Source organism: Pungitius pungitius, chromosome 14, assembly GCF_949316345.1.
Source record: "Pungitius pungitius chromosome 14, fPunPun2.1, whole genome shotgun sequence".
Classification (NCBI taxonomy): domain Eukaryota; kingdom Metazoa; phylum Chordata; class Actinopteri; order Perciformes; family Gasterosteidae; genus Pungitius; species Pungitius pungitius.
In genome coordinates, this window is record NC_084913.1 from 19,289,195 (window position 1) to 19,311,252 (window position 22,058).

At 44.4% G+C, this 22,058-nt stretch overlaps 26 non-coding genes and 1 pseudogene across 26 annotated transcripts; 11 read left to right on the forward strand and 16 right to left on the reverse strand.

The window, feature by feature from the left end:
• The first annotated feature begins 491 nt into the window (after window positions 1–491).
• On the forward strand, window positions 492–607 carry LOC134104514 (U5 spliceosomal RNA). Its single transcript, XR_009941922.1, has one exon. It is a non-coding gene; the product is annotated as a U5 spliceosomal RNA (small nuclear RNA).
• Window positions 608–1,141: 534 nt separating this feature from the next.
• LOC134104368 (U2 spliceosomal RNA) lies at window positions 1,142–1,332 on the forward strand. The gene has a single exon (XR_009941799.1). It is a non-coding gene; the product is annotated as a U2 spliceosomal RNA (small nuclear RNA).
• A 259-nt stretch (window positions 1,333–1,591) lies between these two features.
• On the forward strand, window positions 1,592–1,755 carry LOC134104227 (U1 spliceosomal RNA). Its single transcript, XR_009941670.1, has one exon. It is a non-coding gene; the product is annotated as a U1 spliceosomal RNA (small nuclear RNA).
• Window positions 1,756–2,818: 1,063 nt separating this feature from the next.
• LOC134104516 (U5 spliceosomal RNA) lies at window positions 2,819–2,934 on the forward strand. The gene has a single exon (XR_009941924.1). It is a non-coding gene; the product is annotated as a U5 spliceosomal RNA (small nuclear RNA).
• Window positions 2,935–3,513: 579 nt separating this feature from the next.
• On the forward strand, window positions 3,514–3,704 carry LOC134104362 (U2 spliceosomal RNA). Its single transcript, XR_009941793.1, has one exon. It is a non-coding gene; the product is annotated as a U2 spliceosomal RNA (small nuclear RNA).
• A 259-nt stretch (window positions 3,705–3,963) lies between these two features.
• Window positions 3,964–4,127, forward strand: LOC134104228 (U1 spliceosomal RNA). Its single transcript, XR_009941671.1, has one exon. It is a non-coding gene; the product is annotated as a U1 spliceosomal RNA (small nuclear RNA).
• Window positions 4,128–5,190: 1,063 nt separating this feature from the next.
• On the forward strand, window positions 5,191–5,306 carry LOC134104517 (U5 spliceosomal RNA). The gene has a single exon (XR_009941925.1). It is a non-coding gene; the product is annotated as a U5 spliceosomal RNA (small nuclear RNA).
• A 579-nt stretch (window positions 5,307–5,885) lies between these two features.
• On the forward strand, window positions 5,886–6,076 carry LOC134104363 (U2 spliceosomal RNA). Its single transcript, XR_009941794.1, has one exon. It is a non-coding gene; the product is annotated as a U2 spliceosomal RNA (small nuclear RNA).
• Window positions 6,077–6,335: 259 nt separating this feature from the next.
• Window positions 6,336–6,499, forward strand: LOC134104243 (U1 spliceosomal RNA). The gene has a single exon (XR_009941684.1). It is a non-coding gene; the product is annotated as a U1 spliceosomal RNA (small nuclear RNA).
• A 1,059-nt stretch (window positions 6,500–7,558) lies between these two features.
• Window positions 7,559–7,674, forward strand: LOC134104520 (U5 spliceosomal RNA). Its single transcript, XR_009941927.1, has one exon. It is a non-coding gene; the product is annotated as a U5 spliceosomal RNA (small nuclear RNA).
• A 534-nt stretch (window positions 7,675–8,208) lies between these two features.
• LOC134104369 (U2 spliceosomal RNA) lies at window positions 8,209–8,399 on the forward strand. The gene has a single exon (XR_009941800.1). It is a non-coding gene; the product is annotated as a U2 spliceosomal RNA (small nuclear RNA).
• A 251-nt stretch (window positions 8,400–8,650) lies between these two features.
• Window positions 8,651–8,738, reverse strand: LOC134104398 (small nucleolar RNA U3; annotated as a pseudogene).
• Window positions 8,739–9,393: 655 nt separating this feature from the next.
• On the reverse strand, window positions 9,394–9,609 carry LOC134104389 (small nucleolar RNA U3). The gene has a single exon (XR_009941810.1). It is a non-coding gene; the product is annotated as a small nucleolar RNA U3 (small nucleolar RNA).
• A 655-nt stretch (window positions 9,610–10,264) lies between these two features.
• LOC134104393 (small nucleolar RNA U3) lies at window positions 10,265–10,480 on the reverse strand. Its single transcript, XR_009941814.1, has one exon. It is a non-coding gene; the product is annotated as a small nucleolar RNA U3 (small nucleolar RNA).
• Window positions 10,481–11,135: 655 nt separating this feature from the next.
• Window positions 11,136–11,351, reverse strand: LOC134104394 (small nucleolar RNA U3). Its single transcript, XR_009941815.1, has one exon. It is a non-coding gene; the product is annotated as a small nucleolar RNA U3 (small nucleolar RNA).
• A 655-nt stretch (window positions 11,352–12,006) lies between these two features.
• LOC134104396 (small nucleolar RNA U3) lies at window positions 12,007–12,222 on the reverse strand. Its single transcript, XR_009941817.1, has one exon. It is a non-coding gene; the product is annotated as a small nucleolar RNA U3 (small nucleolar RNA).
• Window positions 12,223–12,877: 655 nt separating this feature from the next.
• Window positions 12,878–13,093, reverse strand: LOC134104390 (small nucleolar RNA U3). The gene has a single exon (XR_009941811.1). It is a non-coding gene; the product is annotated as a small nucleolar RNA U3 (small nucleolar RNA).
• A 655-nt stretch (window positions 13,094–13,748) lies between these two features.
• On the reverse strand, window positions 13,749–13,964 carry LOC134104391 (small nucleolar RNA U3). Its single transcript, XR_009941812.1, has one exon. It is a non-coding gene; the product is annotated as a small nucleolar RNA U3 (small nucleolar RNA).
• Window positions 13,965–14,619: 655 nt separating this feature from the next.
• On the reverse strand, window positions 14,620–14,835 carry LOC119199851 (small nucleolar RNA U3). Its single transcript, XR_009941813.1, has one exon. It is a non-coding gene; the product is annotated as a small nucleolar RNA U3 (small nucleolar RNA).
• A 655-nt stretch (window positions 14,836–15,490) lies between these two features.
• LOC119199829 (small nucleolar RNA U3) lies at window positions 15,491–15,706 on the reverse strand. Its single transcript, XR_005114994.2, has one exon. It is a non-coding gene; the product is annotated as a small nucleolar RNA U3 (small nucleolar RNA).
• A 655-nt stretch (window positions 15,707–16,361) lies between these two features.
• LOC119199774 (small nucleolar RNA U3) lies at window positions 16,362–16,577 on the reverse strand. Its single transcript, XR_005114947.2, has one exon. It is a non-coding gene; the product is annotated as a small nucleolar RNA U3 (small nucleolar RNA).
• Window positions 16,578–17,232: 655 nt separating this feature from the next.
• On the reverse strand, window positions 17,233–17,448 carry LOC119199840 (small nucleolar RNA U3). Its single transcript, XR_005115005.2, has one exon. It is a non-coding gene; the product is annotated as a small nucleolar RNA U3 (small nucleolar RNA).
• Window positions 17,449–18,103: 655 nt separating this feature from the next.
• On the reverse strand, window positions 18,104–18,319 carry LOC119199818 (small nucleolar RNA U3). The gene has a single exon (XR_005114987.2). It is a non-coding gene; the product is annotated as a small nucleolar RNA U3 (small nucleolar RNA).
• Window positions 18,320–18,974: 655 nt separating this feature from the next.
• On the reverse strand, window positions 18,975–19,190 carry LOC119200259 (small nucleolar RNA U3). The gene has a single exon (XR_005115300.2). It is a non-coding gene; the product is annotated as a small nucleolar RNA U3 (small nucleolar RNA).
• Window positions 19,191–19,845: 655 nt separating this feature from the next.
• Window positions 19,846–20,061, reverse strand: LOC119200141 (small nucleolar RNA U3). Its single transcript, XR_005115196.2, has one exon. It is a non-coding gene; the product is annotated as a small nucleolar RNA U3 (small nucleolar RNA).
• A 655-nt stretch (window positions 20,062–20,716) lies between these two features.
• Window positions 20,717–20,932, reverse strand: LOC119200022 (small nucleolar RNA U3). The gene has a single exon (XR_005115116.2). It is a non-coding gene; the product is annotated as a small nucleolar RNA U3 (small nucleolar RNA).
• A 655-nt stretch (window positions 20,933–21,587) lies between these two features.
• Window positions 21,588–21,803, reverse strand: LOC119199901 (small nucleolar RNA U3). The gene has a single exon (XR_005115057.2). It is a non-coding gene; the product is annotated as a small nucleolar RNA U3 (small nucleolar RNA).
• Window positions 21,804–22,058: the final 255 nt, after the last annotated feature.

The window sequence follows — 22,058 nt, forward strand, 5'->3', positions numbered from 1 at the left end:
TGACTCCCATTCAGTCCGAGTGTGTGTGTGTGTGCGTGCACGTGTGTACTTGCGTGCATGCTCTTCCCGTGGTGGCCCTGAGCCTGTGTGTGAAGTTTTCAGAGTGCAGGGCAGTGTTTTTGTGGTAGTTGGGGACTGCGTCCGCACTCTCCACTGATATTAGTGTCAAAGAAAAACCAGTGCTTTTCACTTGCACACATCTCTTTGAACTACTGTTGGTCCCCAAGATTGAGCTTCTTTGCCAACAATGGACCTGTTTACTCACCACTGGAGTGTTAAATCACTGAATGATTGTCTGAATTCACAGTAAACCAACAACATTTCAGGAGGGCCTTACAATTTTTGATTGAAAAGAAATCATAGATTTTTTGAGGAAAGGGGGCTGGGAAATGGGTTAGGCTTTGGACACCCGCAGCTCAACCACTCCCTACCGCAAGAGGGATTACTTGTTCCACAGGGATATAGGGCTGCCTTTCACCTGATTGTGCTACTGACTTTGGTTTCTCTTCAATACGCATTAGTCTTTCGCCTTTTACTAAAGACTTCCGTGGAGAGGAACAACAATGAGTTGACCTTATTTTTTGCCAGGCTCTGCTATTTGGCTAAGCCTCATGTACTTGTAAGAAAAAGAAATTAGTGGGATTGAAGAGCCTGTCATTCGAGTAAACTTATTCCTGGAGTCTCTGGTTGAGCTTTGGATCAAGTCTGAATTACTGTCTGAATTTAGAGTGAAATCAAGATTTAGGCAGGAGCTTACACTTTTGATTGCAAAAAAAACGAATGATTTTTGAGGGCTGTTTGGGGTTAGTTCCATTTTTAGACAGAGGTGCCTAAAAGTGAAATCACTCTCTGAATTATAAGTGAATTCAACAAGAGTTCATCAAAAGCTTACACTTTTGATTGGAAGGAATCAACAAGAGTTCATCAAGAGCTTACACTTTTGATTGGAAGGAATCAACAAGAGTTCATCAAGAGCTTACACTTTTGATTGGAAGGAAATCAAAGATTTTTAAGAATACAGGCTGCGTGGGGAGTGGGATGTTAAGTAACAGGCGACTGCCACGCCCATTTGTATGAGCCGCACCCCGACATTTGAGAGATGCGCTAGTCCGTTGGGTCTGGAGGCAAACATTCATGTGTCATCGCTTCTCGGCCTTTTGGCTAAGATCAAGTGTAGTATCTGTTCTTATCAGTTTAATATCTGATATGTCCTCTATATGAGGACTACATATTAAGCCGATTTTTAGCTCTGGGAGATGAAAAAGGGGCTTGCTCTGCTCACTCCAAGCATTGACCCGGAATTGCAGCACTTCCGGGAAAGGTGCAACCTTTATCTTGTGAAAAAAATAACTGGTGACCCAATTCATTGGTGTAGTCTAGGTAGTTGGTTTGCCTCTGTGTACAAGTCTCAACTGGCTGAGACTTTTGGCAAGCAACTGATATGTTTACTCATCAATTGTGCCTTTATTTTGCATTTCACACTGATCACTGATTTTAAATTCACTGATCTGTGAGGACGGTGCCATCTGGGAACCGTCACCCCAAGTGCTCTGTTTGGGAATACCACTCCTGTCTCTGTCACTACCAACTTATACTTACCTGGCAGGGGAGATACCATGATCACAAAGGTGGTTCACCCAGGGCGAGGCTCAGCCATTGCACTCCGGCTGTGTTGACCACTGCGAATTCCTCAAATGTGGGAATCTCGACTGCATAATTTGTGGTAGTGGGGGACTGCGTCCGCGCTCTCCCCTGATATTAGTGTCAAAGAAAAACCAGTGCTTTCCACTTGGACACATCTCTTTCAACTACTGTTGGTCCCCAAGATTGAGCCTCTTTGCCAACAATGGACCAGTATACTCACCACTGGAGTGTTAAACCACTGAGTGATTGTCTGAATTAACAGTAAACCAACAACATTTCAGGAGGGCCTTACAATTTTTGATTGAAAAAAAATCAATGAATTTTGAGGTTTGTTTTTGGGTGATTCCATTTTCGGACAGAGGTGCCTGAAAGTGAAATCACTGTCTGAATTCAAAGTGAATTCAACAAGAGTTCATCAGGAGCTTGCACGTGTGTGCTCGTGTGCATGCTCTACCCATGGTGGCCCTGAGCTTGTGTGTGAAGTTTGCAGAGTGCGGCTGTCAGTCCAAGACAGGTCTCCAAGAATTTGTGAAACCGACCACTACAAACCGGGAAATGAGTTTGGATTTGGCCTGCAACTCTGTCTTGGTTGGTGCTGAGCTGCTGAAATTTGGACCAGCTCCTCCCGGGGCCCTCAGGGGGGCCACTGTAGATTTTGGGCCCAATAGGAGGTTCCCCTGGGGAAGCTCCCATTGACTCCCATTCAGTCCGAGTGTGTGTGTGTGTGCGTGCATGTGTGTACTTGCGTGCATGCTCTTCCCGTGGTGGCCCTGAGCCTGTGTGTGAAGTTTTCAGAGTGTTTTTGTGGTAGTTGGGGACTGCGTCCGCACTCTCCACTGATATTAGTGTCAAAGAAAAACCAGTGCTTTTAACTTGCACACATCTCTTTGAACTACTGTTGGTCCCCAAGATTGAGCTTCTTTGCCAACAATGGACCTGTTTACTCACCACTGGAGTGTTAAATCACTGAATGATTGTCTGAATTCACAGTAAACCAACAACATTTCAGGAGGGCCTTACAATTTTTGATTGAAAAGAAATCATAGATTTTTTGAGGAAAGGGGGCTGGGAAATGGGTTAGGCTTTGGACACCCGCAGCTCAACCACTCCCTACCGCAAGAGGGATTACTTGTTCCACAGGGATATAGGGCTGCCTTTCACCTGATTGTGCTACTGACTTTGGTTTCTCTTCAATACGCATAAGTCTTTCGCCTTTTACTAAAGACTTCCGTGGAGATGAACAACAATGAGTTGACCTTATTTTTTGCCAGGCTCTGCTATTTGGCTAAGCCTCATGTACTTGTAAGAAAAATAAATTAGTAGGATGGAAGAGCCTGTCATTTGAGTAAACTTATTCCTGGAGTCTCTGGTTGAGCTTTGGATCAAGTCTCAAATTACTGTCTGAATTTAGAGTGAAATCAAGATTTAGGCAGGAGCTTACACTTTTGATTGCAAAAAAAACGAATGATTTTTGAGGGCTGTTTGGGGTTAGTTCCATTTTTAGACAGAGGTGCCTAAAAGTGAAATCACTCTCTGAATTATAAGTGAATTCAACAAGAGTTCATCAAGAGCTTACACTTTTGATTGGAAGGAATCAACAAGAGTTCATCAAGAGCTTACACTTTTGATTGGAAGGAATCAACAAGAGTTCATCAAGAGCTTACACTTTTGATTGGAAGGAATCAACAAGAGTTCATCAAGAGCTTACACTTTTGATTGGAAGGAAATCAAAGATTTTTAAGAATACAGGCTGCGTGGGGAGTGGGATGTTAAGTAACAGGCGACTGCCACGCCCATTTGTATGAGCCGCACCCCGACATTTGAGAGATGCGCTAGTCCGTTGGGTCTGGAGGCAAACATTCATGTGTCATCGCTTCTCGGCCTTTTGGCTAAGATCAAGTGTAGTATCTGTTCTTATCAGTTTAATATCTGATATGTCCTCTATATGAGGACTACATATTAAGCCGATTTTTAGCTCTGGGAGATGAAAAAGGGGCTTGCTCTGCTCACTCCAAGCATTGACCCGGTATTGCAGCACTTCCGGGAACGGTGCAACCTTTATCTTGTGAAAAAAATAACTGGTGACCCAATTCATTGGTGTAGTCTAGGTAGTTGGTTTGCCTCTGTGTACAAGTCTCAACTGGCTGAGACTTTTGGCAAGCAACTGATATGTTTACTCATCAATTGTGCCTTTATTTTGCATTTCACACTGATCACTGATTTTAAATTCACTGATCTGTGAGGACGGTGCCATCTGGGAACCGTCACCCCAAGTGCTCTGTTTGGGAATACCACTCCTGTCTCTGTCACTACCAACTTATACTTACCTGGCAGGGGAGATACCATGATCACAAAGGTGGTTCACCCAGGGCGAGGCTCAGCCATTGCACTCCGGCTGTGTTGACCACTGCGAATTCCTCAAATGTGGGAATCTCGACTGCATAATTTGTGGTAGTGGGGGACTGCGTCCGCGCTCTCCCCTGATATTAGTGTCAAAGAAAAACCAGTGCTTTCCACTTGGACACATCTCTTTCAACTACTGTTGGTCCCCAAGATTGAGCCTCTTTGCCAACAATGGACCAGTATACTCACCACTGGAGTGTTAAACCACTGAGTCATTGTCTGAATTAACAGTAAACCAACAACATTTCAGGAGGGCCTTACAATTTTTGATTGAAAAAAAATCAATGAATTTTGAGGTTTGTTTTTGGGTGATTCCATTTTCGGACAGAGGTGCCTGAAAGTGAAATCACTGTCTGAATTCAAAGTGAATTCAACAAGAGTTCATCAGGAGCTTGCACGTGTGTGCTCGTGTGCATGCTCTACCCATGGTGGCCCTGAGCTTGTGTGTGAAGTTTGCAGAGTGCGGCTGTCAGTCCAAGACAGGTCTCCAAGAATTTGTGAAACCGACCACTACAAACCGAGAAATGAGTTTGGATTTGGCCTGCAACTCTGTCTTGGTTGGTGCTGAGCTGCTGAAATTTGGACCAGCTCCTCCCGGGGCCCTCAGGGGGGCCACTGTAGATTTTGGGCCCAATAGGAGGTTCCCCTGGGGAAGCTCCCATTGACTCCCATTCAGTCCGAGTGTGTGTGTGTGTGCGTGCATGTGTGTACTTGCGTGCATGCTCTTCCCGTGGTGGCCCTGAGCCTGTGTGTGAAGTTTTCAGAGTGTTTTTGTGGTAGTTGGGGACTGCGTCCGCACTCTCCACTGATATTAGTGTCAAAGAAAAACCAGTGCTTTTAACTTGCACACATCTCTTTGAACTACTGTTGGTCCCCAAGATTGAGCTTCTTTGCCAACAATGGACCTGTTTACTCACCACTGGAGTGTTAAATCACTGAATGATTGTCTGAATTCACAGTAAACCAACAACATTTCAGGAGGGCCTTACAATTTTTGATTGAAAAGAAATCATAGATTTTTTGAGGAAAGGGGGCTGGGAAATGGGTTAGGCTTTGGACACCCGCAGCTCAACCACTCCCTACCGCAAGAGGGATTACTTGTTCCACAGGGATATAGGGCTGCCTTTCACCTGATTGTGCTACTGACTTTGGTTTCTCTTCAATACGCATAAGTCTTTCGCCTTTTACTAAAGACTTCCGTGGAGATGAACAACAATGAGTTGACCTTATTTTTTGCCAGGCTCTGCTATTTGGCTAAGCCTCATGTACTTGTAAGAAAAATAAATTAGTAGGATGGAAGAGCCTGTCATTTGAGTAAACTTATTCCTGGAGTCTCTGGTTGAGCTTTGGATCAAGTCTCAAATTACTGTCTGAATTTAGAGTGAAATCAAGATTTAGGCAGGAGCTTACACTTTTGATTGCAAAAAAAACGAATGATTTTTGAGGGCTGTTTGGGGTTAGTTCCATTTTTAGACAGAGGTGCCTAAAAGTGAAATCACTCTCTGAATTATAAGTGAATTCAACAAGAGTTCATCAAGAGCTTACACTTTTGATTGGAAGGAATCAACAAGAGTTCATCAAGAGCTTACACTTTTGATTGGAAGGAATCAACAAGAGTTCATCAAGAGCTTACACTTTTGATTGGAAGGAATCAACAAGAGTTCATCAAGAGCTTACACTTTTGATTGGAAGGAAATCAAAGATTTTTAAGAATACAGGCTGCGTGGGGAGTGGGATGTTAAGTAACAGGCGACTGCCACGCCCATTTGTATGAGCCGCACCCCGACATTTGAGAGATGCGCTAGTCCGTTGGGTCTGGAGGCAAACATTCATGTGTCATCGCTTCTCGGCCTTTTGGCTAAGATCAAGTGTAGTATCTGTTCTTATCAGTTTAATATCTGATATGTCCTCTATATGAGGACTACATATTAAGCCGATTTTTAGCTCTGGGAGATGAAAAAGGGGCTTGCTCTGCTCACTCCAAGCATTGACCCGGTATTGCAGCACTTCCGGGAACGGTGCAACCTTTATCACGTGAAAAAAATAACTGGTGACCCAATTCATTGGTGTAGTCTAGGTAGTTGGTTTGCCTCTGTGTACAAGTCTCAACTGGCTGAGACTTTTGGCAAGCAACTGATATGTTTACTCATCAATTGTGCCTTTATTTTGCATTTCACACTGATCACTGATTTTAAATTCACTGATCTGTGAGGACGGTGCCATCTGGGAACCGTCACCCCAAGTGCTCTGTTTGGGAATACCACTCCTGTCTCTGTCACTACCAACTTATACTTACCTGGCAGGGGAGATACCATCATCACAAAGGTGGTTCACCCAGGGCGAGGCTCAGCCATTGCACTCCGGCTGTGTTGACCACTGCGAATTCCTCAAATGTGGGAATCTCGACTGCATAATTTGTGGTAGTGGGGGACTGCGTCCGCGCTCTCCCCTGATATTAGTGTCAAAGAAAAACCAGTGCTTTCCACTTGGACACATCTCTTTCAACTACTGTTGGTCCCCAGATTGAGCCTCTTTGCCAACAATGGACCAGTATACTCACCACTGGAGTGTTAAACCACTGAGTGATTGTCTGAATTAACAGTAAACCAACAACATTTCAGGAGGGCCTTACAATTTTTGATTGAAAAAAAATCAATGACTTTTGAGGTTTGTTTTTGGGTGATTCCATTTTCGGACAGAGGTGCCTGAAAGTGAAATCACTGTCTGAATTCAAAGTGAATTCGACAAGAGTTCATCAGGAGCTTGCACGTGTGTGCTCGTGTGCATGCTCTACCCATGGTGGCCCTGAGCTTGTGTGTGAAGTTTGCAGAGTGCGGCTGTCAGTCCAAGAATTTGTGAAACCGACCACTACAAACCGGGAAATGAGTTTGGATTTTGCCTACAACTCTTTCTTGGTTGGTGCTGGGCTGCTGAAATTTGGACCATCTCCTCCCGGGGCCCTCAGGGGGGCCACTTTAGATTTTGGGCCCAATAGGAGGTTCCCCTGGGGAAGCTCCCATTGACTCCCATTCAGTCCGAGTGTGTGTGTGTGTGCGTGCACGTGTGTACTTGCGTGCATGCTCTTCCCGTGGTGGCCCTGAGCCTGTGTGTGAAGTTTTCAGAGTGCAGGGCAGTGTTTTTGTGGTAGTTGGGGACTGCGTCCGCACTCTCCACTGATATTAGTGTCAAAGAAAAACCAGTGCTTTTCACTTGCACACATCTCTTTGAACTACTGTTGGTCCCCAAGATTGAGCTTCTTTGCCAACAATGGACCTGTTTACTCACCACTGGAGTGTTAAATCACTGAATGATTGTCTGAATTCACAGTAAACCAACAACATTTCAGGAGGGCCTTACAATTTTTGATTGAAAAGAAATCATAGATTTTTTGAGGAAAGGGGGCTGGGAAATGGGTTAGGCTTTGGACACCCGCAGCTCAACCACTCCCTACCGCAAGAGGGATTACTTGTTCCACAGGGATATAGGGCTGCCTTTCACCTGATTGTGCTACTGACTTTGGTTTCTCTTCAATACGCATTAGTCTTTCGCCTTTTACTAAAGACTTCCGTGGAGAGGAACAACAATGAGTTGACCTTATTTTTTACCAGGCTCTGCTATTTGGCTAAGCCTCATGTACTTGTAAGAAAAAGAAATTAGTGGGATTGAAGAGCCTGTCATTCGAGTAAACTTATTCCTGGAGTCTCTGGTTGAGCTTTGGATCAAGTCTGAATTACTGTCTGAATTTAGAGTGAAATCAAGATTTAGGCAGGAGCTTACACTTTTGATTGCAAAAAAAACGAATGATTTTTGAGGGCTGTTTGGGGTTAGTTCCATTTTTAGACAGAGGTGCCTAAAAGTGAAATCACTCTCTGAATTATAAGTGAATTCAACAAGAGTTCATCAAAAGCTTACACTTTTGATTGGAAGGAATCAACAAGAGTTCATCAAGAGCTTACACTTTTGATTGGAAGGAATCAACAAGAGTTCATCAAGAGCTTACACTTTTGATTGGAAGGAAATCAAAGATTTTTAAGAATACAGGCTGCGTGGGGAGTGGGATGTTAAGTAACAGGCGACTGCCACGCCCATTTGTATGAGCCGCACCCCGACATTTGAGAGATGCGCTAGTCCGTTGGGTCTGGAGGCAAACATTCATGTGTCATCGCTTCTCGGCCTTTTGGCTAAGATCAAGTGTAGTATCTGTTCTTATCAGTTTAATATCTGATATGTCCTCTATATGAGGACTACATATTAAGCCGATTTTTAGCTCTGGGAGATGAAAAAGGGGCTTGCTCTGCTCACTCCAAGCATTGACCCGGAATTGCAGCACTTCCGGGAAAGGTGCAACCTTTATCTTGTGAAAAAAATAACTGGTGACCCAATTCATTGGTGTAGTCTAGGTAGTTGGTTTGCCTCTGTGTACAAGTCTCAACTGGCTGAGACTTTTGGCAAGCAACTGATATGTTTACTCATCAATTGTGCCTTTATTTTGCATTTCACACTGATCACTGATTTTAAATTCACTGATCTGTGAGGACGGTGCCATCTGGGAACCGTCACCCCAAGTGCTCTGTTTGGGAATACCACTCCTGTCTCTGTCACTACCAACTTATACTTACCTGGCAGGGGAGATACCATGATCGACTTCTCAAGTCGGAAACTATAGAAATGATCCCTGAAAGTATAGTCCTAGTTTGCTTGAGGTTGAAAACGGAATTTGACTTTCAAAAAAACAACTATCACCGATGGTTCTCCTTTTGTTACCACCAGAGTATGTTCCTTTGGTGCTGAGGCAGACTGTGAGGCGCTGGACAGAGGCAAACGAAGCCATGCAGGACTTCTTGGATTGATGGACTGCTATCTGCAGTGTGGACCTCTTGGGAGGTTATCCACAGCATTCCGGAATGCCTTACAGAATAACATTTGATTCTCTAAAAATGCCAACGTTCCAATCTGGACTGTACACTACTTTACCAACTACAAGCCAACGGTCACCAGTGAACTCAAAGGTCTTCTCAATGAGAAGAAAAAAGGCTTCAATTGCAGGGACAGGGGTATATTCGGGTAATCAGCGTGACTTGAAGGACAAGCTCAGGGATTGCTAGGACACCAAATTCCAAGAGAACAATGTGAGGGAGGTGTGAACCGGGTGAGCAGATAACTGGTTTCCAGGCTCGAGGGAGATGACTATTGGGCTTCCTGCGAAGGTTCAATGCGGAAAGGTGTCACAAAATCCCCCTTTGAAATGAAACACAGTAAAATATATCGGATAATTCGGCCATTCTATCAACTAATCAAGTCGAATTTTTGGGGTTATATATAAAAGTCTATTGACGTAGTCTGATAACCACTCAGTCCATATTTCCCACCTCTTTACTCCACGAGGAAGTAAAGAGCGGTCATCAATGGCAAAAAGCTTGTGAACTGATTCACTTCTCTGTGCCCGCTTCACGCCCAGTGGGAAATATCACATTTCATCATCGTGGATAGCGAGGCCATACCATTTTGAAACACACTTCTCAAGTCGGAAACTATAGAAATGATCCCTGAAAGTATAGTCTTAGTTTGCTTGAGGGTGAAAACGGAATTTGACTTTCAAAAAAACAACTATCACCGATGGTTCTCCTTTTGTTACCACCAGAGTATGTTCCTTTGGTGCTGAGGCAGACTGTGAGGCGCTGGACAGAGGCAAACGAAGCCATGCAGGACTTCTTGGATTGATGGACTGCTATCCGCAGTGTGGACCTCTTGGGAGGTTATCCACAGCATTCCGGAATGCCTTACGGAATAACATTTGATTCTGTGAAAATGCCACCGTTCCAATCTGGACTGTACACTACTTCACCAACAACAAGCCAACGGTCACCAGTGAACTCAAAGGTCTTCTCAATGAGAAGAAAAAAGGCTTCAACTGCAGGGACAGGGGTATATTCGGGTAATCAGCGTGACTTGAAGGACAAGCTCAGGGATTGCTAGGACACCAAATTCCAAGAGAACAATGTGAGGGAGGTGTGAACTGGGTGAGCAGATAACTGGTTTGCAGGCGTGAGGGAGATGACTATTGGGCTTCCTGCAAAGGGTCAATGCAGAAAGGTGTCACAAAATCCCCCTTTGAACTGAAACACAGTAAAATATATCGGATAATTCAGCCATTCTATCAACTAATCAAGTCGAATTTTTGGGGTTATATATAAAAGTCTGTTGACATAGTCTGATAACCACTTGGTCCATATTTCCCACCTCTTTACTCCACTAGGAAGTAAAGAGCGGTCATCAATGGCAGAAAGCTTGTGAACTGATTCACTTCTCTGTGCCCGCTTCACGCCCAGTGGGAAATATCACATTTCATCATCGTGGATAGCGAGGCCATACCATTTTGAAACACACTTCTCAAGTCGGAAACTATAGAAATGATCCCTGAAAGTATAGTCTTAGTTTGCTTGAGGGTGAAAACGGAATTTGACTTTCAAAAAAACAACTATCACCAATGGTTCTCCTTTTGTTACCACCAGAGTATGTTCCTTTGGTGCTGAGGCAGACTGTGAGGCGCTGGACAGAGGCAAACGAAGCCATGCAGGACTTCTTGGATTGATGGACTGCTATCTGCAGTGTGGACCTCTTGGGAGGTTATCCACAGCATTCCGGAATGCCTTACAGAATAACATTTGATTCTCTAAAAATGCCAACGTTCCAATCTGGACTGTACACTACTTTACCAACTACAAGCCAACGGTCACCAGTGAACTCAAAGGTCTTCTCAATGAGAAGAAAAAAGGCTTCAATTGCAGGGACAGGGGTATATTCGGGTAATCAGCGTGACTTGAAGGACAAGCTCAGGGATTGCTAGGACACCAAATTCCAAGAGAACAATGTGAGGGAGGTGTGAACCGGGTGAGCAGATAACTGGTTTCCAGGCTCGAGGGAGATGACTATTGGGCTTCCTGCGAAGGTTCAATGCGGAAAGGTGTCACAAAATCCCCCTTTGAAATGAAACACAGTAAAATATATCGGATAATTCGGCCATTCTATCAACTAATCAAGTCGAATTTTTGGGGTTATATATAAAAGTCTATTGACGTAGTCTGATAACCACTCAGTCCATATTTCCCACCTCTTTACTCCACGAGGAAGTAAAGAGCGGTCATCAATGGCAAAAAGCTTGTGAACTGATTCACTTCTCTGTGCCCGCTTCACGCCCAGTGGGAAATATCACATTTCATCATCGTGGATAGCGAGGCCATACCATTTTGAAACACACTTCTCAAGTCGGGAACTATAGCAATGATCCCTGAAAGTATAGTCTTAGTTTGCTTGAGGGTGAAAACGGAATTTGACTTTCAAAAAAACAACTATCACCGATGGTTCTCCTTTTGCTACCACCAGAGTATGTTCCTTTGGTGCTGAGGCAGACTGTGAGGCGCTGGACAGAGGCAAACGAAGCCATGCAGGACTTCTTGGATTGATGGACTGCTATCCGCAGTGTCGACCTCTTGGGAGGTTATCCACAGCATTCCGGAATGCCTTACGGAATAACATTTGATTCTGTGAAAATGCCACCGTTCCAATCTGGACTGTACACTACTTCACCAACAACAAGCCAACGGTCACCAGTGAACTCAAAGGTCTTCTCAATGAGAAGAAAAAAGGCTTCAATTGCAGGGACAGGGGTATATTCGGGTAATCAGCGTGACTTGAAGGACAAGCTCAGGGATTGCTAGGACACCAAATTCCAAGAGAACAATGTGAGGGAGGTGTGAACCGGGTGAGCAGATAACTGGTTTCCAGGCTCGAGGGAGATGACTATTGGGCTTCCTGCGAAGGTTCAATGCGGAAAGGTGTCACAAAATCCCCCTTTGAAATGAAACACAGTAAAATATATCGGATAATTCGGCCATTCTATCAACTAATCAAGTCGAATTTTTGGGGTTATATATAAAAGTCTATTGACGTAGTCTGATAACCACTCAGTCCATATTTCCCACCTCTTTACTCCACGAGGAAGTAAAGAGCGGTCATCAATGGCAAAAAGCTTGTGAACTGATTCACTTCTCTGTGCCCGCTTCACGCCCAGTGGGAAATATCACATTTCATCATCGTGGATAGCGAGGCCATACCATTTTGAAACACACTTCTCAAGTCGGGAACTATAGCAATGATCCCTGAAAGTATAGTCTTAGTTTGCTTGAGGGTGAAAACGGAATTTGACTTTCAAAAAAACAACTATCACCGATGGTTCTCCTTTTGTTACCACCAGAGTATGTTCCTTTGGTGCTGAGGCAGACTGTGAGGCGCTGGACAGAGGCAAACGAAGCCATGCAGGACTTCTTGGATTGATGGACTGCTATCCGCAGTGTGGACCTCTTGGGAGGTTATCCACAGCATTCCGGAATGCCTTACGGAATAACATTTGATTCTGTGAAAATGCCACCGTTCCAATCTGGACTGTACACTACTTCACCAACAACAAGCCAACGGTCACCAGTGAACTCAAAGGTCTTCTCAATGAGAAGAAAAAAGGCTTCAACTGCAGGGACAGGGGTATATTCGGGTAATCAGCGTGACTTGAAGGACAAGCTCAGGGATTGCTAGGACACCAAATTCCAAGAGAACAATGTGAGGGAGGTGTGAACTGGGTGAGCAGATAACTGGTTTGCAGTCGTGAGGGAGATGACTATTGGGCTTCCTGCAAAGGGTCAATGCGGAAAGGTGTCACAAAATCCCCCTTTGAACTGAAACACAGTAAAATATATCGGATAATTCAGCCATTCTATCAACTAATCAAGTCGAATTTTTGGGGTTATATATAAAAGTCTGTTGAGATAGTCTGATAACCACTCGGTCCATATTTCCCACCTCTTTACTCCACTAGGAATTAAAGAGCGGTCATCAATGGCAGAAAGCTTGTGAACTGATTCACTTCTCTGTGCCCGCTTCACGCCCAGTGGGAAATATCACATTTCATCATCGTGGATAGCGAGGCCATACCATTTTGAAACACACTTCTCAAGTCGGAAACTATAGAAATGATCCCTGAAAGTATAGTCTTAGTTTGCTTGAGGGTGAAAACGGAATTTGACTTTCAAAAAAACAACTATCACCGATGGTTCTCCTTTTGTTACCACCAGAGTATGTTCCTTTGGTGCTGAGGCAGACTGTGAGGCGCTGGACAGAGGCAAACGAAGCCATGCAGGACTTCTTGGATTGATGGACTGCTATCCGCAGTGTGGACCTCTTGGGAGGTTATCCACAGCATTCCGGAATGCCTTACGGAATAACATTTGATTCTGTGAAAATGCCACCGTTCCAATCTGGACTGTACACTACTTCACCAACAACAAGCCAACGGTCACCAGTGAACTCAAAGGTCTTCTCAATGAGAAGAAAAAAGGCTTCAACTGCAGGGACAGGGGTATATTCGGGTAATCAGCGTGACTTGAAGGACAAGCTCAGGGATTGCTAGGACACCAAATTCCAAGAGAACAATGTGAGGGAGGTGTGAACTGGGTGAGCAGATAACTGGTTTGCAGTCGTGAGGGAGATGACTATTGGGCTTCCTGCAAAGGGTCAATGCGGAAAGGTGTCACAAAATCCCCCTTTGAACTGAAACACAGTAAAATATATCGGATAATTCAGCCATTCTATCAACTAATCAAGTCGAATTTTTGGGGTTATATATAAAAGTCTGTTGAGATAGTCTGATAACCACTCGGTCCATATTTCCCACCTCTTTACTCCACTAGGAATTAAAGAGCGGTCATCAATGGCAGAAAGCTTGTGAACTGATTCACTTCTCTGTGCCCGCTTCACGCCCAGTGGGAAATATCACATTTCATCATCGTGGATAGCGAGGCCATACCATTTTGAAACACACTTCTCAAGTCGGAAACTATAGAAATGATCCCTGAAAGTATAGTCTTAGTTTGCTTGAGGGTGAAAACGGAATTTGACTTTCAAAAAAACAACTATCACCGATGGTTCTCCTTTTGTTACCACCAGAGTATGTTCCTTTGGTGCTGAGGCAGACTGTGAGGCGCTGGACAGAGGCAAACGAAGCCATGCAGGACTTCTTGGATTGATGGACTGCTATCCGCAGTGTGGACCTCTTGGGAGGTTATCCACAGCATTCCGGAATGCCTTACGGAATAACATTTGATTCTGTGAAAATGCCACCGTTCCAATCTGGACTGTACACTACTTCACCAACAACAAGCCAACGGTCACCAGTGAACTCAAAGGTCTTCTCAATGAGAAGAAAAAAGGCTTCAACTGCAGGGACAGGGGTATATTCGGGTAATCAGCGTGACTTGAAGGACAAGCTCAGGGATTGCTAGGACACCAAATTCCAAGAGAACAATGTGAGGGAGGTGTGAACCGGGTGAGCAGATAACTGGTTTCCAGGCTCGAGGGAGATGACTATTGGGCTTCCTGCCAAGGGTCAATGCGGAAAGGTGTCACAAAATCCCCCTTTGAACTGAAACACAGTAAAATATATCAGATAATTCAGCCATTCTATCAACTAATCAAGTCGAATTATTGGGGTTATATATAAAAGTCTGTTTAGATAGTCTGATAACCACTCGGTCCATATTTCCCACCTCTTTACTCCACTAGGAATTAAAGAGCGGTCATCAATGGCAGAAAGCTTGTGAACTGATTCACTTCTCTGTGCCCGCTTCACGCCCAGTGGGAAATATCACATTTCATCATCGTGGATAGCGAGGCCATACCATTTTGAAACACACTTCTCAAGTCGGAAACTATAGAAATGATCCCTGAAAGTATAGTCTTAGTTTGCTTGAGGGTGAAAACGGAATTTGACTTTCAAAAAAACAACTATCACCGATGGTTCTCCTTTTGTTACCACCAGAGTATGTTCCTTTGGTGCTGAGGCAGACTGTGAGGCGCTGGACAGAGGCAAACGAAGCCATGTAGGACTTCTTGGATTGATGGACTGCTATCCGCAGTGTGGACCTCTTGGGAGGTTATCCACAGCATTCCGGAATGCCTTACGGAATAACATTTGATTCTGTGAAAATGCCACCGTTCCAATCTGGACTGTACACTACTTCACCAACAACAAGCCAACGGTCACCAGTGAACTCAAAGGTCTTCTCAATGAGAAGAAAAAAGGCTTCAACTGCAGGGACAGGGGTATATTCGGGTAATCAGCGTGACTTGAAGGACAAGCTCAGGGATTGCTAGGACACCAAATTCCAAGAGAACAATGTGAGGGAGGTGTGAACCGGGTGAGCAGATAACTGGTTTCCAGGCTCGAGGGAGATGACTATTGGGCTTCCTGCCAAGGGCCAATGCGGAAAGGTGTCACAAAATCCCCCTTTGAACTGAAACACAGTAAAATATATCAGATAATTCAGCCATTCTATCAACTAATCAAGTCGAATTATTGGGGTTATATATAAAAGTCTGTTGAGATAGTCTGATAACCACTCGGTCCATATTTCCCACCTCTTTACTCCACTAGGAATTAAAGAGCGGTCATCAATGGCAGAAAGCTTGTGAACTGATTCACTTCTCTGTGCCCGCTTCACGCCCAGTGGGAAATATCACATTTCATCATCGTGGATAGCGAGGCCATACCATTTTGAAACACACTTCTCAAGTCGGAAACTAAAGAAATGATCCCTGAAAGTATAGTCTTAGTTTGCTTGAGGGTGAAAACGGAATTTGACTTTCAAAAAAACAACTATCACCGATGGTTCTCCTTTTGTTACCACCAGAGTATGTTCCTTTGGTGCTGAGGCAGACTGTGAGGCGCTGGACAGAGGCAAACGAAGCCATGCAGGACTTCTTGGATTGATGGACTGCTATCTGCAGTGTGGACCTCTTGGGAGGTTATCCACAGCATTCCGGAATGCCTTACAGAATAACATTTGATTCTCTAAAAATGCCAACGTTCCAATCTGGACTGTACACTACTTTACCAACTACAAGCCAACGGTCACCAGTGAACTCAAAGGTCTTCTCAATGAGAAGAAAAAAGGCTTCAATTGCAGGGACAGGGGTATATTCGGGTAATCAGCGTGACTTGAAGGACAAGCTCAGGGATTGCTAGGACACCAAATTCCAAGAGAACAATGTGAGGGAGGTGTGAACCGGGTGAGCAGATAACTGGTTTCCAGGCTCGAGGGAGATGACTATTGGGCTTCCTGCGAAGGTTCAATGCGGAAAGGTGTCACAAAATCCCCCTTTGAAATGAAACACAGTAAAATATATCGGATAATTCGGCCATTCTATCAACTAATCAAGTCGAATTTTTGGGGTTATATATAAAAGTCTATTGACGTAGTCTGATAACCACTCAGTCCATATTTCCCACCTCTTTACTCCACGAGGAAGTAAAGAGCGGTCATCAATGGCAAAAAGCTTGTGAACTGATTCACTTCTCTGTGCCCGCTTCACGCCCAGTGGGAAATATCACATTTCATCATCGTGGATAGCGAGGCCATACCATTTTGAAACACACTTCTCAAGTCGGGAACTATAGCAATGATCCCTGAAAGTATAGTCTTAGTTTGCTTGAGGGTGAAAACGGAATTTGACTTTCAAAAAAACAACTATCACCGATGGTTCTCCTTTTGCTACCACCAGAGTATGTTCCTTTGGTGCTGAGGCAGACTGTGAGGCGCTGGACAGAGGCAAACGAAGCCATGCAGGACTTCTTGGATTGATGGACTGCTATCCGCAGTGTCGACCTCTTGGGAGGTTATCCACAGCATTCCGGAATGCCTTACGGAATAACATTTGATTCTGTGAAAATGCCACCGTTCCAATCTGGACTGTACACTACTTCACCAACAACAAGCCAACGGTCACCAGTGAACTCAAAGGTCTTCTCAATGAGAAGAAAAAAGGCTTCAACTGCAGGGACAGGGGTATATTCGGGTAATCAGCGTGACTTGAAGGACAAGCTCAGGGATTGCTAGGACACCAAATTCCAAGAGAACAATGTGAGGGAGGTGTGAACTGGGTGAGCAGATAACTGGTTTGCAGGCGTGAGGGAGATGACTATTGGGCTTCCTGCAAAGGGTCAATGCGGAAAGGTGTCACAAAATCCCCCTTTGAACTGAAACACAGTAAAATATATCGGATAATTCAGCCATTCTATCAACTAATCAAGTCGAATTTTTGGGGTTATATATAAAAGTCTGTTGACATAGTCTGATAACCACTTGGTCCATATTTCCCACCTCTTTACTCCACTAGGAAGTAAAGAGCGGTCATCAATGGCAGAAAGCTTGTGAACTGATTCACTTCTCTGTGCCCGCTTCACACCCAGTGGGAAATATCACATTTCATCATCGTGGATAGCGAGGCCATACCATTTTGAAACACACTTCTCAAGTCGGAAACTATAGAAGTGATCCCTGAAAGTATAGTCTTAGTTTGCTTGAGGGTGAAAACGGAATTTGACTTTCAAAAAAACAACTATCACCAATGGTTCTCCTTTTGTTACCACCAGAGTATGTTCCTTTGGTGCTGAGGCAGACTGTGAGGCGCTGGACAGAGGCAAACGAAGCCATGCAGGACTTCTTGGATTGATGGACTGCTATCTGCAGTGTGGACCTCTTGGGAGGTTATCCACAGCATTCCGGAATGCCTTACAGAATAACATTTGATTCTCTAAAAATGCCAACGTTCCAATCTGGACTGTACACTACTTTACCAACTACAAGCCAACGTTCACCAGTGAACTCAAAGGTCTTCTCAATGAGAAGAAAAAAGGCTTCAATTGCAGGGACAGGGGTATATTCGGGTAATCAGCGTGACTTGAAGGACAAGCTCAGGGATTGCTAGGACACCAAATTCCAAGAGAACAATGTGAGGGAGGTGTGAACCGGGTGAGCAGATAACTGGTTTCCAGGCTCGAGGGAGATGACTATTGGGCTTCCTGCGAAGGTTCAATGCGGAAAGGTGTCACAAAATCCCCCTTTGAAATGAAACACAGTAAAATATATCGGATAATTCGGCCATTCTATCAACTAATCAAGTCGAATTTTTGGGGTTATATATAAAAGTCTATTGACGTAGTCTGATAACCACTCAGTCCATATTTCCCACCTCTTTACTCCACGAGGAAGTAAAGAGCGGTCATCAATGGCAAAAAGCTTGTGAACTGATTCACTTCTCTGTGCCCGCTTCACGCCCAGTGGGAAATATCACATTTCATCATCGTGGATAGCGAGGCCATACCATTTTGAAACACACTTCTCAAGTCGGGAACTATAGCAATGATCCCTGAAAGTATAGTCTTAGTTTGCTTGAGGGTGAAAACGGAATTTGACTTTCAAAAAAACAACTATCACCGATGGTTCTCCTTTTGCTACCACCAGAGTATGTTCCTTTGGTGCTGAGGCAGACTGTGAGGCGCTGGACAGAGGCAAACGAAGCCATGCAGGACTTCTTGGATTGATGGACTGCTATCCGCAGTGTCGACCTCTTGGGAGGTTATCCACAGCATTCCGGAATGCCTTACGGAATAACATTTGATTCTGTGAAAATGCCACCGTTCCAATCTGGACTGTACACTACTTCACCAACAACAAGCCAACGGTCACCAGTGAACTCAAAGGTCTTCTCAATGAGAAGAAAAAAGGCTTCAACTGCAGGGACAGGGGTATATTCGGGTAATCAGCGTGACTTGAAGGACAAGCTCAGGGATTGCTAGGACACCAAATTCCAAGAGAACAATGTGAGGGAGGTGTGAACTGGGTGAGCAGATAACTGGTTTGCAGGCGTGAGGGAGATGACTATTGGGCTTCCTGCAAAGGGTCAATGCGGAAAGGTGTCACAAAATCCCCCTTTGAACTGAAACACAGTAAAATATATCGGATAATTCAGCCATTCTATCAACTAATCAAGTCGAATTTTTGGGGTTATATATAAAAGTCTGTTGACATAGTCTGATAACCACTTGGTCCATATTTCCCACCTCTTTACTCCACTAGGAAGTAAAGAGCGGTCATCAATGGCAGAAAGCTTGTGAACTGATTCACTTCTCTGTGCCCGCTTCACGCCCAGTGGGAAATATCACATTTCATCATCGTGGATAGCGAGGCCATACCATTTTGAAACACACTTCTCAAGTCGGAAACTATAGAAATGATCCCTGAAAGTATAGTCTTAGTTTGCTTGAGGGTGAAAACGGAATTTGACTTTCAAAAAAACAACTATCACCAATGGTTCTCCTTTTGTTACCACCAGAGTATGTTCCTTTGGTGCTGAGGCAGACTGTGAGGCGCTGGACAGAGGCAAACGAAGCCATGCAGGACTTCTTGGATTGATGGACTGCTATCTGCAGTGTGGACCTCTTGGGAGGTTATCCACAGCATTCCGGAATGCCTTACAGAATAACATTTGATTCTCTAAAAATGCCAACGTTCCAATCTGGACTGTACACTACTTTACCAACTACAAGCCAACGGTCACCAGTGAACTCAAAGGTCTTCTCAATGAGAAGAAAAAAGGCTTCAATTGCAGGGACAGGGGTATATTCGGGTAATCAGCGTGACTTGAAGGACAAGCTCAGGGATTGCTAGGACACCAAATTCCAAGAGAACAATGTGAGGGAGGTGTGAACCGGGTGAGCAGATAACTGGTTTCCAGGCTCGAGGGAGATGACTATTGGGCTTCCTGCGAAGGTTCAATGCGGAAAGGTGTCACAAAATCCCCCTTTGAAATGAAACACAGTAAAATATATCGGATAATTCGGCCATTCTATCAACTAATCAAGTCGAATTTTTGGGGTTATATATAAAAGTCTATTGACGTAGTCTGATAACCACTCAGTCCATATTTCCCACCTCTTTACTCCACGAGGAAGTAAAGAGCGGTCATCAATGGCAAAAAGCTTGTGAACTGATTCACTTCTCTGTGCCCGCTTCACGCCCAGTGGGAAATATCACATTTCATCATCGTGGATAGCGAGGCCATACCATTTTGAAACACACTTCTCAAGTCGGGAACTATAGCAATGATCCCTGAAAGTATAGTCTTAGTTTGCTTGAGGGTGAAAACGGAATTTGACTTTCAAAAAAACAACTATCACCGATGGTTCTCCTTTTGTTACCACCAGAGTATGTTCCTTTGGTGCTGAGGCAGACTGTGAGGCGCTGGACAGAGGCAAACGAAGCCATGCAGGACTTCTTGGATTGATGGACTGCTATCCGCAGTGTGGACCTCTTGGGAGGTTATCCACAGCATTCCGGAATGCCTTACGGAATAACATTTGATTCTGTGAAAATGCCACCGTTCCAATCTGGACTGTACACTACTTCACCAACAACAAGCCAACGGTCACCAGTGAACTCAAAGGTCTTCTCAATGAGAAGAAAAAAGGCTTCAACTGCAGGGACAGGGGTATATTCGGGTAATCAGCGTGACTTGAAGGACAAGCTCAGGGATTGCTAGGACACCAAATTCCAAGAGAACAATGTGAGGGAGGTGTGAACCGGGTGAGCAGATAACTGGTTTCCAGGCTCGAGGGAGATGACTATTGGGCTTCCTGCCAAGGGTCAATGCGGAAAGGTGTCACAAAATCCCCCTTTGAACTGAAACACAGTAAAATATATCAGATAATTCAGCCATTCTATCAACTAATCAAGTCGAATTATTGGGGTTATATATAAAAGTCTGTTTAGATAGTCTGATAACCACTCGGTCCATATTTCCCACCTCTTTACTCCACTAGGAATTAAAGAGCGGTCATCAATGGCAGAAAGCTTGTGAACTGATTCACTTCTCTGTGCCCGCTTCACGCCCAGTGGGAAATATCACATTTCATCATCGTGGATAGCGAGGCCATACCATTTTGAAACACACTTCTCAAGTCGGAAACTATAGAAATGATCCCTGAAAGTATAGTCTTAGTTTGCTTGAGGGTGAAAACGGAATTTGACTTTCAAAAAAACAACTATCACCGATGGTTCTCCTTTTGTTACCACCAGAGTATGTTCCTTTGGTGCTGAGGCAGACTGTGAGGCGCTGGACAGAGGCAAACGAAGCCATGTAGGACTTCTTGGATTGATGGACTGCTATCCGCAGTGTGGACCTCTTGGGAGGTTATCCACAGCATTCCGGAATGCCTTACGGAATAACATTTGATTCTGTGAAAATGCCACCGTTCCAATCTGGACTGTACACTACTTCACCAACAACAAGCCAACGGTCACCAGTGAACTCAAAGGTCTTCTCAATGAGAAGAAAAAAGGCTTCAACTGCAGGGACAGGGGTATATTCGGGTAATCAGCGTGACTTGAAGGACAAGCTCAGGGATTGCTAGGACACCAAATTCCAAGAGAACAATGTGAGGGAGGTGTGAACCGGGTGAGCAGATAACTGGTTTCCAGGCTCGAGGGAGATGACTATTGGGCTTCCTGCCAAGGGTCAATGCGGAAAGGTGTCACAAAATCCCCCTTTGAACTGAAACACAGTAAAATATATCAGATAATTCAGCCATTCTATCAACTAATCAAGTCGAATTATTGGGGTTATATATAAAAGTCTGTTTAGATAGTCTGATAACCACTCGGTCCATATTTCCCACCTCTTTACTCCACTAGGAATTAAAGAGCGGTCATCAATGGCAGAAAGCTTGTGGACTGATTCACTTCTCTGTGCCCGCTTCACACCCAGTGGGAAATATCACATTTCATCATCGTGGATAGCGAGGCCATACCATTTTGAAACACACTTCTCAAGTCGGAAACTATAGAAATGATCCCTGAAAGTAAAGTCTTAGTTTGCTTGAGGGTGAAAACGGAATTTGACTTTCAAAAAAACAACTATCACCGATGGTTCTCCTTTTGTTACCACCAGAGTATGTTCCTTTGGTGCTGAGGCAGACTGTGAGGCGCTGGACAGAGGCAAACGAAGCCATGCAGGACTTGTTGGATTGATGGACTGCTATCTGCAGTGTGGACCTCTTGGGAGGTTATCCACAGCATTCCGGAATGCCTTACGGAATAACATTTGATTCTGTAAAAATGCCACCG